The sequence below is a fragment of the Sciurus carolinensis genome, chromosome 19 (assembly GCF_902686445.1).
Source record: "Sciurus carolinensis chromosome 19, mSciCar1.2, whole genome shotgun sequence".
In the NCBI taxonomy this organism is placed as follows: Eukaryota; Metazoa; Chordata; class Mammalia; order Rodentia; family Sciuridae; genus Sciurus; species Sciurus carolinensis.
This window is the reverse complement of record NC_062231.1, coordinates 12,329,382-12,339,999: the sequence shown is the minus strand read 5'-3', so window position 1 is coordinate 12,339,999 and position 10,618 is coordinate 12,329,382. Positions and strand designations below refer to the sequence as shown.

The 10,618-nt window shown below is 46.7% G+C and overlaps 1 pseudogene; it reads left to right on the top strand.

The window, feature by feature from the left end:
- The first annotated feature begins 8,332 nt into the window (after positions 1–8,332).
- Positions 8,333–10,215, top strand: LOC124971216 (40S ribosomal protein S11-like; annotated as a pseudogene).
- The last annotated feature ends 403 nt before the right edge of the window (positions 10,216–10,618 follow it).

Below are 10,618 nucleotides of genomic sequence, written 5' to 3'. Positions count from 1 at the left end.
GCCTCAGTGAGCTCTGCTCCTCAGGCCCACCACTGCACCTGTTTGGTGGGTTCCACGGGGCCAACAACTGTGCCTGCTACCTGTCCTCTGTCCCACCTGGCCACCACTCCGCAGCTCCACACCTCTGCTGCTGTTTTGGGCAGGGACCCCTTGACTGGCCACTCAGCTGGGCAGCCAGGGAACCCTGTGATACCAGGGGATACCAGTGTGATACCTGGGGAGTGTCCAAACTTTAATTTTTTTTTCATAGGAAAAATAGTGATAATAATAGTATCTCTCCCAAAGTGTCATTTGGAAGCCTAAATGTAAAAAGAGAATCCATTTTTTAAATGCATTAGCCCAAAGGGTGCAGTAGCATGCATCTGTAACCCCCGCGACTCAGGAGGCTCAGGCAGGAGGATTGAAAGTTTGAGGTCAGCCTCAGGAACTTGGGGAGACCCTGTCTAAAAAAAAAAAAAGCCTGGGCATGTAACTCAGTGTCGAAGCACCCCGAGGTCAATCTCCAGTACTAAAAATAAATAAAAGGTCTGGGGATGTAGCTCAGTGGAAGTGACAAGGCTCCCTGGCTGTGTACTGGCCGCCAGTCTAAGGGTCTCTGCTGGGAAGAGAGCGGTGGTGGAACAGGGGAGCGGTGGAGCAAGGGCCAGAGTGGGTTGGAGCACCTGGCTGCGTGGAGCCCGCCCCACAGGCACCTCGGGTCTGAGGCACTGAGAATCAGCACTCAGGCGAGCCCAGGAGCTCGAACCTGTCATCCTTCGGCCACCAGATCTGGGCACTGTACGATGCCTGCGGCAGACCAAACCAAGACTGCCAGCTCAGAAAATGGAAGGGGCAAAATACAGCACCCCTTCATGCCCAAAACACTAGAAAAACTAGGGATAGTAGGAACATACCTGAACATTGTAAAGGCTATTTATGCTAAGCCCATGGCCAAGATCATTCTTAATGGAGAAAAACTGAAAGCATTCCCTTTAAAAATGGGAACAAGACAGGGATGTCCTCTTTCACCACTTCTATTCAACATTGTCCTGGAAACTCTAGCCAGAGCAATTAGGCAGACTAAAGAAATTAAAGGGATACGAATAGGAAAAGAGGAACTTAAGCTGTCACTATTTGCTGATGACATGATTCTATATTTAGAGGATCCAAAAACCTCCTCCAGAAAACTTCTAGACCTCATCAATGAATTCAGCAAAATAGCAGGCTATAAAATCAACACGCATAAATCTAAAGCATTTTTATACGCAAGCGACGAAACAGCTGAAAGGGAAATGAGGAAAACAACTCCATTTGCAATAGCCTCAAAAAAAAAAAAAATACTTGGGCATCAATCTAACCAAAGAGGTAAAAGATCTCTACAATGAAAACTATAAAACATTGAAGAAAGAAATTAAGGAAGACCTTAGAAGATGGAGAGATCTCCCATGTTCTTGGATAGGCAGAATTAATATTGTCAAAATGGCCATACTACCAAAAGGGCTATACAGATTCAATGCAATTCCAATTAAAATCCCAATGACGTACCTTACAGAAATAGAGCAAGCAATCATGAAATTCATCTGGAAGAATAAGAAACCCAGAATAGCTAAAGCAATCCTTAGCAGGAAGAATCAAACAGGTGGTATCGCAATACCAGAACTTCAACTATACTACAAAGCAATAGTAACAAAAACGGCATGGTATTGGCACCAAAATAGACAGGTAGATCAATGGTACAGAATAGAAGACATGGACACAAACCCAAATAAATACAATTTTCTCATACTAGACAAAGGTGCCAAAAATATGCAATGGAGAAAAGATAGCCTCTTCAACAAATGGTGCTGGGAAAACTGGAAATCCATATGCAACAGAATGAAACTAAACCCCTATCTCTCACCCTGCACAAAACTCAACTCACTATGGATCAAGGACCTTGAAATCAGACCAGAGACCCTGCATCTTATAGAAGAAAAAGTAGGTCCAAATCTTCACCTTGTTGGCTTAGGATCAGACTTCCTTAACAGGACTCCCATAGCACAAGAAATAAAAGTAAGAATCAATAACTGGGATAGATTCAAACTAAATAGCTTTCTCTCAGCAAAGGAAACTATCAGCAATGCGAAGAGAGAGCCTACAGAGTGGGAGAATATCTTTGCCACTCATACTTCAGATAGAGCACTAATTTCCAGAATATATAAAGAACTCAAAAATCTCTACACCAAGAATACAAATAACCCAATCAACAAATGGGCTAAGGATATGAACAAACACTTCACAGAAGAAGATCTACAAGCAATCAACAAACATATGAAAAAATGTTCACCATCTTTAGTAATAAGAGAAATGCAAATCAAAACTACACTAAGATTCCTTCTCACCCCAATTAGAATGGTGATTATCAAGAATTCAAGCAACAATAGGTGGTGGAGAGGATGTGAGGAAAAAGGTACACTCATATATTGCTTGTGGGACTGCAAATTAGTGCAGTCACTCTGGAAAGTAGTGTGGAGATTCCTTAGAAAACTTGGAATGGACCTACCATTTGACCCAGCTATCCCACTCCTCAGCCTATACCCAAAGGACTTAAAATCAGCATACTACAGAGATACAGCCACATCAATGTTCATAGCGGCTCAATTCACAATAGCCAGATTGTGGAACCAACCTAGATGCCCTTCAATTGATGAATGGATAAAGAAACTGTGGTATATATATACAATGGAATATTACTCAGCTATAAAGAATAATAAAATTATGGCATTTGCAGGCAAATAGATGAAATTGGAGAATATCATGTTAAGTGAGATAAGCCAATCTCAAAAATCCAAAAGACGAATGATCTCACTGATAAGTGGATTATGACATAATGGGGGTGGGAGGGGGGCAAGAATGGAGGAAGGAGGGACTGTATAGAGGGAAAAGAGAGGTGGGAGGGGTGGGGGGCAAGGAAAAATAACGGAATGAATCAAACATCATTACTCTATGTAAATGTATGAATATGCAAATGGTATGCTGTTACTCCATGTACAAACAGAAACAACATGTATCCCATTTGTTTACAATAAAAATAAATTTAAAAAAAAGAAAAAAGAAAAAAAAAGAAAGAAAGAAAATGGAAGGGGCGTAGACATGAACTGGGACTTTGGAGTTGACCAATAGCGTGAGCACATTTCCAAAAATTTGGGTCAATAACATTAGTACGTTTCCAAACCTTAATTGGCATAAGCTTAAACCAATCGAATTGGTGCTTTTTCCAAACCCTAAACAGCATGAGTTTGGAAAAGCAGTAAATCAGGCGCTATAGAAACCAGGACACTAACTTCCTATACAAATAATCTACAGTCCTTTAGGATTTTCTTTTGTGTGTGTGTGATTTTCATTGTTTGAATTCAGGAAGCCAGAACTGAGAGAAAAGAGAATTGGTAGTAGTCTGTTGAGGTGGGCTGCCATTAAGAGCTGTCATACTTTGGGGCTGTAAGAACCTTGCAGCTTTATACCAGACCTTACCATCAGACAGAAAAAATTCAGTTTTATTTCAAAACTCCACTTTTTAGGAGAAAACTGCTGGGTGAACTGCTAGACAGAAGTGCATGACCTTCATTTACAGTTGGAACACTGGAGGCTGTGGCTTGTCACTTAGACCTACAACACTTAATGTCAAGAAGAGGTGTGAAGCTACACAGACCCCAGGCGTCACCAGAAGCGTGGAAATCAAGTTGCAGTATTTTCTTACCCACCACCCTTCCCGCCGCAAGACTCAATACTGAAAGAGCAAAACACCAAAAGTAATACCAACACCAAAAGTGATGCCGAAACCAAAGTTGGGAGACAAAGCCTGCTTCCCAGCAGCTGTTGGCACACAAGAGTCCTGGTCAGTGGGCTCTAGGTAAGGTTCCGGCTTCTGCAGCTCTTCATGCTGTGGTTGGTGCGCACTTCTGCGTTGGACCAGATCCCAGCACCTCACCGTCAATCTAGTCCTCCTGGTTCTTGTCAATCTGAAGAATGAAGTCCACAGATAGGTGTGGGTGAGGCTGGACATCATGGCGGGAGAGGGTGGCAGAGGGCAGCAGCTCACAGGATGATCAGAAAGCAGACTCCACCCTCCTGATTCAAAATGCATACCCATAGCCACGCCCCCAGGGAACCACTCCCTCCAGCCACACCCCCCTGGCCTCCAGGTACCACTCCGTCAATCCCATCAGGAATCCAATCCGCTGATCAAGCCAAGCCTCGGGCAACCCAATCATTTCTCCTCCGAACCTTCTTGCATTGTCCCAAACGTGAACCTTTGGGGGACACTGTAAGATCATGGTAACCGGAGAACAGGCAGGCCAGATATAAGTCAAAAATAAAAACTTTATTGGGATGTTGGGATGGCTGTCGGTCAAGGCTTGTGGGTTCCACAGGCTAGGGGCTGGAGGAGTTGCTTGCCGGGCCCCCATGGGGCGGGCGGGGCAGGGAAGCTTGAGGACTTCCTGTGTCTTCCTGGGATTGACTGGGAGCGCCGCTGGTCGTCAGGTGATGGCGAGGCACCATTGGGGGGTCATTTGTCAGCGCCTGATTGGTTGCTCCTTTGTGCATGCGCAGGCTGCTTGATGCCCTGCCATCCCGCTACCTCAGACCGCCCTAATAGACACCTCGCACCCAAGCCCTAACAGAGTGTAATAGTAAGGTTCACCGAAAACCCAAAGGGAACAGGTTCGACCTCTCCAGTGCAAGAGGGGAACCGCACGACGAGTTCCTCTCACCGAGTGTGCTAGTCTAGGGCTTTATATGCCACTTTTATCAGCTGTTGGTTCAAACTTGCTAATGTGGGCTTGGAAAAGTAAGAACACTATAAGTTCGCCCTGAATCCCACCCTAATTAGCACAAGGTTGAGCCAATTGCATTGGTGCTTAAACCTTAATTAGCATCAGTTTGGACCAAAAGCAAGGACATAAGGTGCCGTAAAGTCATGCACTAGCACATTCAGTGAGAGACCTAAGAGCCAAGTTCCCTCCTGCCTTTGAGTTCAGTTCCTGTTTATATTTTAATAACCTTACTGTTATTCTTTCTTATCTGAACGTCATTCCAAATTCACAAGAACCAGGCAAGACAGCCTCAGTGGTGAGCCTTCGTGGTCTGCTAACCCCAGAGGGAACAGCCCATCGTGAAAAGCTACAGAATTCTCCGCTGAGAGACCTGCAACGTACGCCGACTCCAGAATTGGGGGAACCAGTCTCATCTGACATTATCCCATTTGCTCATTAATGTTCCTTGCCGGAGCACTGGGGACTGAATTTAAGGGTCTATTCCAAATGAAGGGCTAAGATAAAACTTACCTACTCCCATTGGCAGCTAACAGTGCTAATTTGCAGCTCCCAAAGAGCACAAACCCCCCCCCCCCGGGTTAAAACTTTGAGGCCACACCCACTAGTGTTGCAGTTAAGACCAGGACACCCCCACCAGCATGACAGCCCTAGAGAACGCACACCACACCCACAGTGTGGTAGATCATCCCTGAAAACGGAAACTCCAAATTAAAGCTATTGTCCATTTCTACAGGAAGGCAGGAAACCTACATCCGTTTGCACACTTCTCTCCGACAGTTTTTGGGGCAGATCACAAAGTCCAAAGCGGCAGCTTCCTGGCCAGCCACACCTGCCTGATTTTCAGTTCTTCAAACAGCTCACTCTTGAAGTTGGAGTTTGTAAGCAAAGCTAAGTCCTCCTTTTCCTCTACAGATAAGTGAGCTACAAAACCGTAGACTTCTGCAAGTCAGAAAGCACCACAGCTTTCCAAAAATGTTCACAACAAAAAGCTCCGCCCAACCTCCAACTTTCCCCTCTGGAAAATTGTCATTGAGTACATTCTCCCTACAGTCCCCAAAGCTAAGCCTAGAACATACCTCAAAACCTTTCGGGTGTAGGGATTTATATAGCCCGTGGCTCATTGCTATTGGTCCAAACTTTTGCTAATTAAGGTTTGGAAAAAGCACCAATGCAATTGGTTCAGCCTTATGCTAATTAGGGTTAGCCCACTCGCTAACTCGATTGGTCCAGATTTTTGGAACCTAGGCATGCTATTGGTCTACTCTCAAATCCCGACTCCCAGTTCTTGTCTGCCCCACTTCCATTTTCTTGCCCCAGATCAGCAGGCGGCAAGCTCAAGGTCTTGGTTTGGTCTGTAGTGCTTGTATGGAGCGGGCTTCTGCAGCAGGCGTCCATGCTGTGTCCTGGTCTGGCCACTGAAGGGTGACAGGTCGGCACACCTCGGTTCCCACGGATGCTGGTTCTCCGTGCCTCGCCCGCAGTGCGTGTGTGGTGGACTCCCTGCTGCCAGGCGCTCCAACCCACTGGGCTGCCGCTGCACCGCCGCACTGCTCTACTTTCCGACCTCGGCTTCTCCGCTGCAGCCGTGGCGCCAGCACTGAGCCACGTCCACCTATTTTTTCTTTTATTTATTTGTAGTACTGGAGACTGAACCCAGGGTTGTTTCTCCACTCAGCCGCTTTCATGTTTTACTTTGAGACAAGGTCTTAAGTTGTTGAGGTTGACCTCAAACGTGCCGTCCTCCTGTCTCGGCCTCCCTAAGTCGCCGGGGTTACAGATGCAGGCCACCGCACCCTGTGGGCTAATGCATTTTGTAACAGGTTATCTTTTTACGTTTAAGCTATTATTATTACCACTACCTTTCAGATAAGAAAACAAGTCCAGGTATTACTCAAGTATCACACTGGGTCCCTGCCTAGAAACAGCAGAAGGGTGGGCTCGGGGTGGCAGGAAGCCCACGGCCCCCTGGCTCCCGCCATACAGGTGTGGCACTCGCTGAGGCCAAGGAGCGCCACCCTGGCTTCCTTTGGCAGCCAGTCCTGAGCACGGCATGGACACCTACTGCAAAAGTCCGATCCACAGAATGCTGAAGACGGTCCAAGAACTCAACCTCCCGCTTCCTGACCTTCCAGGAGAAAACAGAAGTGGAGAGTCCGGACTTGAGAGTTGACCAATAGCGGTAGGCTTCCAAAAATGTGGACCAATAGCGTTAGGACATTTCCACCTAATTAGCATAAACTTGGACCAATAGCAGTGAGCCAGGGGCTATATAAATCCCTAGGCTGGAGGAATCAGCGTGCTGCAGGTACCAGTTCCATGCTAAGTGTAGGCTTTTGGAAGCTGCTGGGTTGGTACTTCTTTCTCTTGGGGGTTGGTTTTTTTTCCAGGGTGTTTCTTCTCTTTTTCTGTTTTCTTTCTCCTTTTTTTTTTTTTTTTTTTTAAATTTTTTAAGGAAAGGTGTGACAACTTTACTGTGTTATGTAAACTGACCCTGGTATTAAAGAGATCGTCCTGCCTCAGCCTCCTGAGCAGTTGAGATTGAAGGTAGTGTTGCCACACCCAGGTCCTGCTCTGGGTGTAGTAAATGTGTAGATCCTGTCACTAAATAGAAAGGGGTGGGGATATAGCTCAGTGGTCAAGTGCTCCTGGGTTCAATCCCTGCCTAAAAAATTAAAAATAATTAAAATCTCTCAAAAAAATACGTTCACCCTGTAACTGATCCATAACAAATATTCAACTGCTCGTTTTTATCATGGTTATGTTTATTTAATGCATCCTATCCAGCTCTGATTTGCCATGTTCCTATGATGGCAAATGGAATAGTATGATAAGAAAAAGGTAATAAAAATATGCCCCATTCCTTTTTTAACGCCCCCCAACTTAAATCCCCAAAGACAGATCAACAGAGAGTACCCTGGAAAACCAAGACAGTTGAATTGCATGGTTTGAATTCCGACCTGTCACTTACAAGCTGTGTGACCTTGGACAAGTTATTAAGCCTTTGTGCCTTGGGCTTTTTTTCTCCCTCTTCCCAAATCAATGGTTTTGTACCAATCTTACAGGAATGTTGTGTAGATTAAATGAGTAAAGTACATAAGACAGGAACTGGCACATAGCAAGCATTTTTTATTTGTCGATACTATTTTAGATATGTGAAGATTGAAACAGAGACGTTAGGTCACTTTCCCAGGGTTGTACAGCTGGGAAAGAGCAGGACTGGGACTAAACCTTGGATATTCTCTGATGACAGACAGACAAATGCGTAGGCGATTGCAAAGGGACTAAGTATGTAAACAGATAGCTTAGGATCTGTGACAACCCTTAAGAGACTTTTATGCAGGTCTGAGGTGGGTCTGGAAGACTTCCGGGAGGAAAGTGTATTAACCAGTGGCTTCAAGAGTGAGCAATGTTGCCAGGTGATCAGAAGGAAGCAGTAGAGATCAAGGATCATGTGCAAATGACCAGGGATGAGATAGAGCAGTAGAGAACAGCGAATCGTTTAGGGCAGATGCATCATCAAAAGTAAACTGCCTGGCGCGATGGTGTACACGTGTCATTCCAGTAGCTTGGAAGGCTGAGGCAGGAGGATCTCAAGTTGGGAGGCCAGCCTCACAACTTGAGTCCCTGATCAAATAAAATATATATATATATAAAAAGGGCTGGACCTCTTTTGTTTTAAGGCAGCTGGGAAGATGGACATTCAGATGGAATGTGCCCCCCATTTTTCAAAACAAGAAGAGGGTCCTGGTGGAAGAAATTGGGAAGAAAAAACTCCCTTGATCTATAAAGACACCAAAAGAGGCCATCGAGGACACCAATGTTGACAAGAAGTGCCCCTTCACTGGTAATGTTTCCATCTCAGGGCGGATCCTCTCTGGTGTGGGACCAAGCTGAAGATGCAGGGGACCCTTCCAATCCGCCCGGGCTATCTCCACTACATCCCCAGGTACAATCGCTTTGAGACACGCCACAAGAACGCGTCTGTGCACCTGTCCCCCTGCTTCAGGGACATCCAGAACCTCGACATCATCACAGTGGGTGAGTGCAAGCCTTTGAGCAAGACAGGGTGCCACTTCAAGGTACTCAAGGTCACCACCGCTGCTCGTAGCAAGCAGCAGTTCCGGAAGTTCCAAGATGAGATACCTACCCAGCCCTCAAAGCAAAATGCACGTTTTCTAATTCACCAAAAAAAAAGACTGGGATGTAGCTCAGTGGTTAAGCGCCTCTGGGTTCAGTCCCTGGTACCAAAACACAAAAATTTTTAAAAAGAAAGAAAGGAAGTAAATTGGGCTGTGATAGCAGACATAGCTTATCACAGGCTGTGGGGGACCAAGGAACCCTTCATCCTGGAAATGGTGGTTTTCGAGCCTTCTCGATAGATAAACAGACAGACGGATAGATAGGGCATCATCCTCTGCCCTTTTTTATTTTGAGACAGAGCCTCACTAAGTTGCTGAGGCTGGCCTCACACTTGCAATCCTCCTGCCTCGGCCTCCCTCGTAGCTTGGGATTTCAGGCATGCGCCGCCACGCCCAGCTTCAGATGAAAATCTTACGGTGATCCCTAGAACACAGACAAAAGCGGAGCAGCTTTAGGTGACACGGAGATGTGCCTCCAGAGACTCCCCACCTCCAGCTTTCCTGCCCCCCCCCCCCCCAACACACCAATGTAGACGACCAGAGAGCTACAAAACATCCTTTGGAAAAATCAAACCCCAAAGGAACTGAGACCCAGAGGGAAGTGATTGGCCACCCCTCACCCCACCACGAGAGCCAGCCCAGCTTCATTGTCTTTGGAAGTTTTGTTTTCTGTGAGATAAGGGCTTTGAAGGCTGTCGGGGAAGGGGACCAGCAGGCAGCTAGGCCAGGATAACCCGAAAATCTGTCCTCTTGCCATCTGGGTGTCCCAGCTGTACACAGGGGCCAAGCAAGACAACCCCAGATAATGTGCTCGTCTCTGCACCCCGAGGCCACCAGCTGGGCTCAGCCCATCCAGGAACCTCCATTTCAGACCATCCCTCCACATGCCACCTCTGGCTGGGGTCAATGAAAGTTCCCCGAGCTGCCAGGGAGGGAGCGCAGCCCGAGGACAGAGTGCTGAGCAGAGGGACAGGTGCCCTGCTGGCCAGAGGTTGATGAGATCCAACCTGGCAGCTCACGGTATTTTTAGGCCTCTGCGCTCCCCGCTGCCCCTGAGCTGGAAGCAGATTAGAGAAAAACAAAACCAAAGTGACCTCGGCTTGGCCTGACACGTCTCCAAAGAGGAAAGAAAAAAGACTTCGAGAAAACGTCCGTTTTGGATTTCTGCTTTCTCTCCATGGCAGGGGCTGAGCCAGGCTCCAGGAGGGGGTTTGAGGAGTTTGGGGAGGGCCCCCCTCGCTCCTGCTGTGCTTCTGAGATTCCGCTTTCAGGGATTTCACTGAGGACAGAAAATATTCGGGGGCGGGGGGATAGCATCTATATTGAACATGCCCGGATTTTCTTTTTCTTGCCATTCTTGCCCTAAACAAAGCAGCAGAACAGTTACAGACCGAACATTTACATTGTATTAGGTCCAGTAGGTGTTATAGTCCACTATAAAGTGTATAGGACACCAGGCACCCTGGCGTGGCATATTCCTGTAATCCCAGGAATTGGGGAGGCTGAGGCAGGAGGATGGCGACTTTGAGGCCAGCGTCAGCAATTTAGTGAGGCCCTAGGCCTCAAAATAAAATATAAAAAAGGACCAGGGATGTGGCTCAGTGATAAAGGGCCCCTGGGTTCAATCCCCAGTGCCAAACAAAAAGCAAAACAAAACAAAACAAACAACAACAACAAAAAAACCCC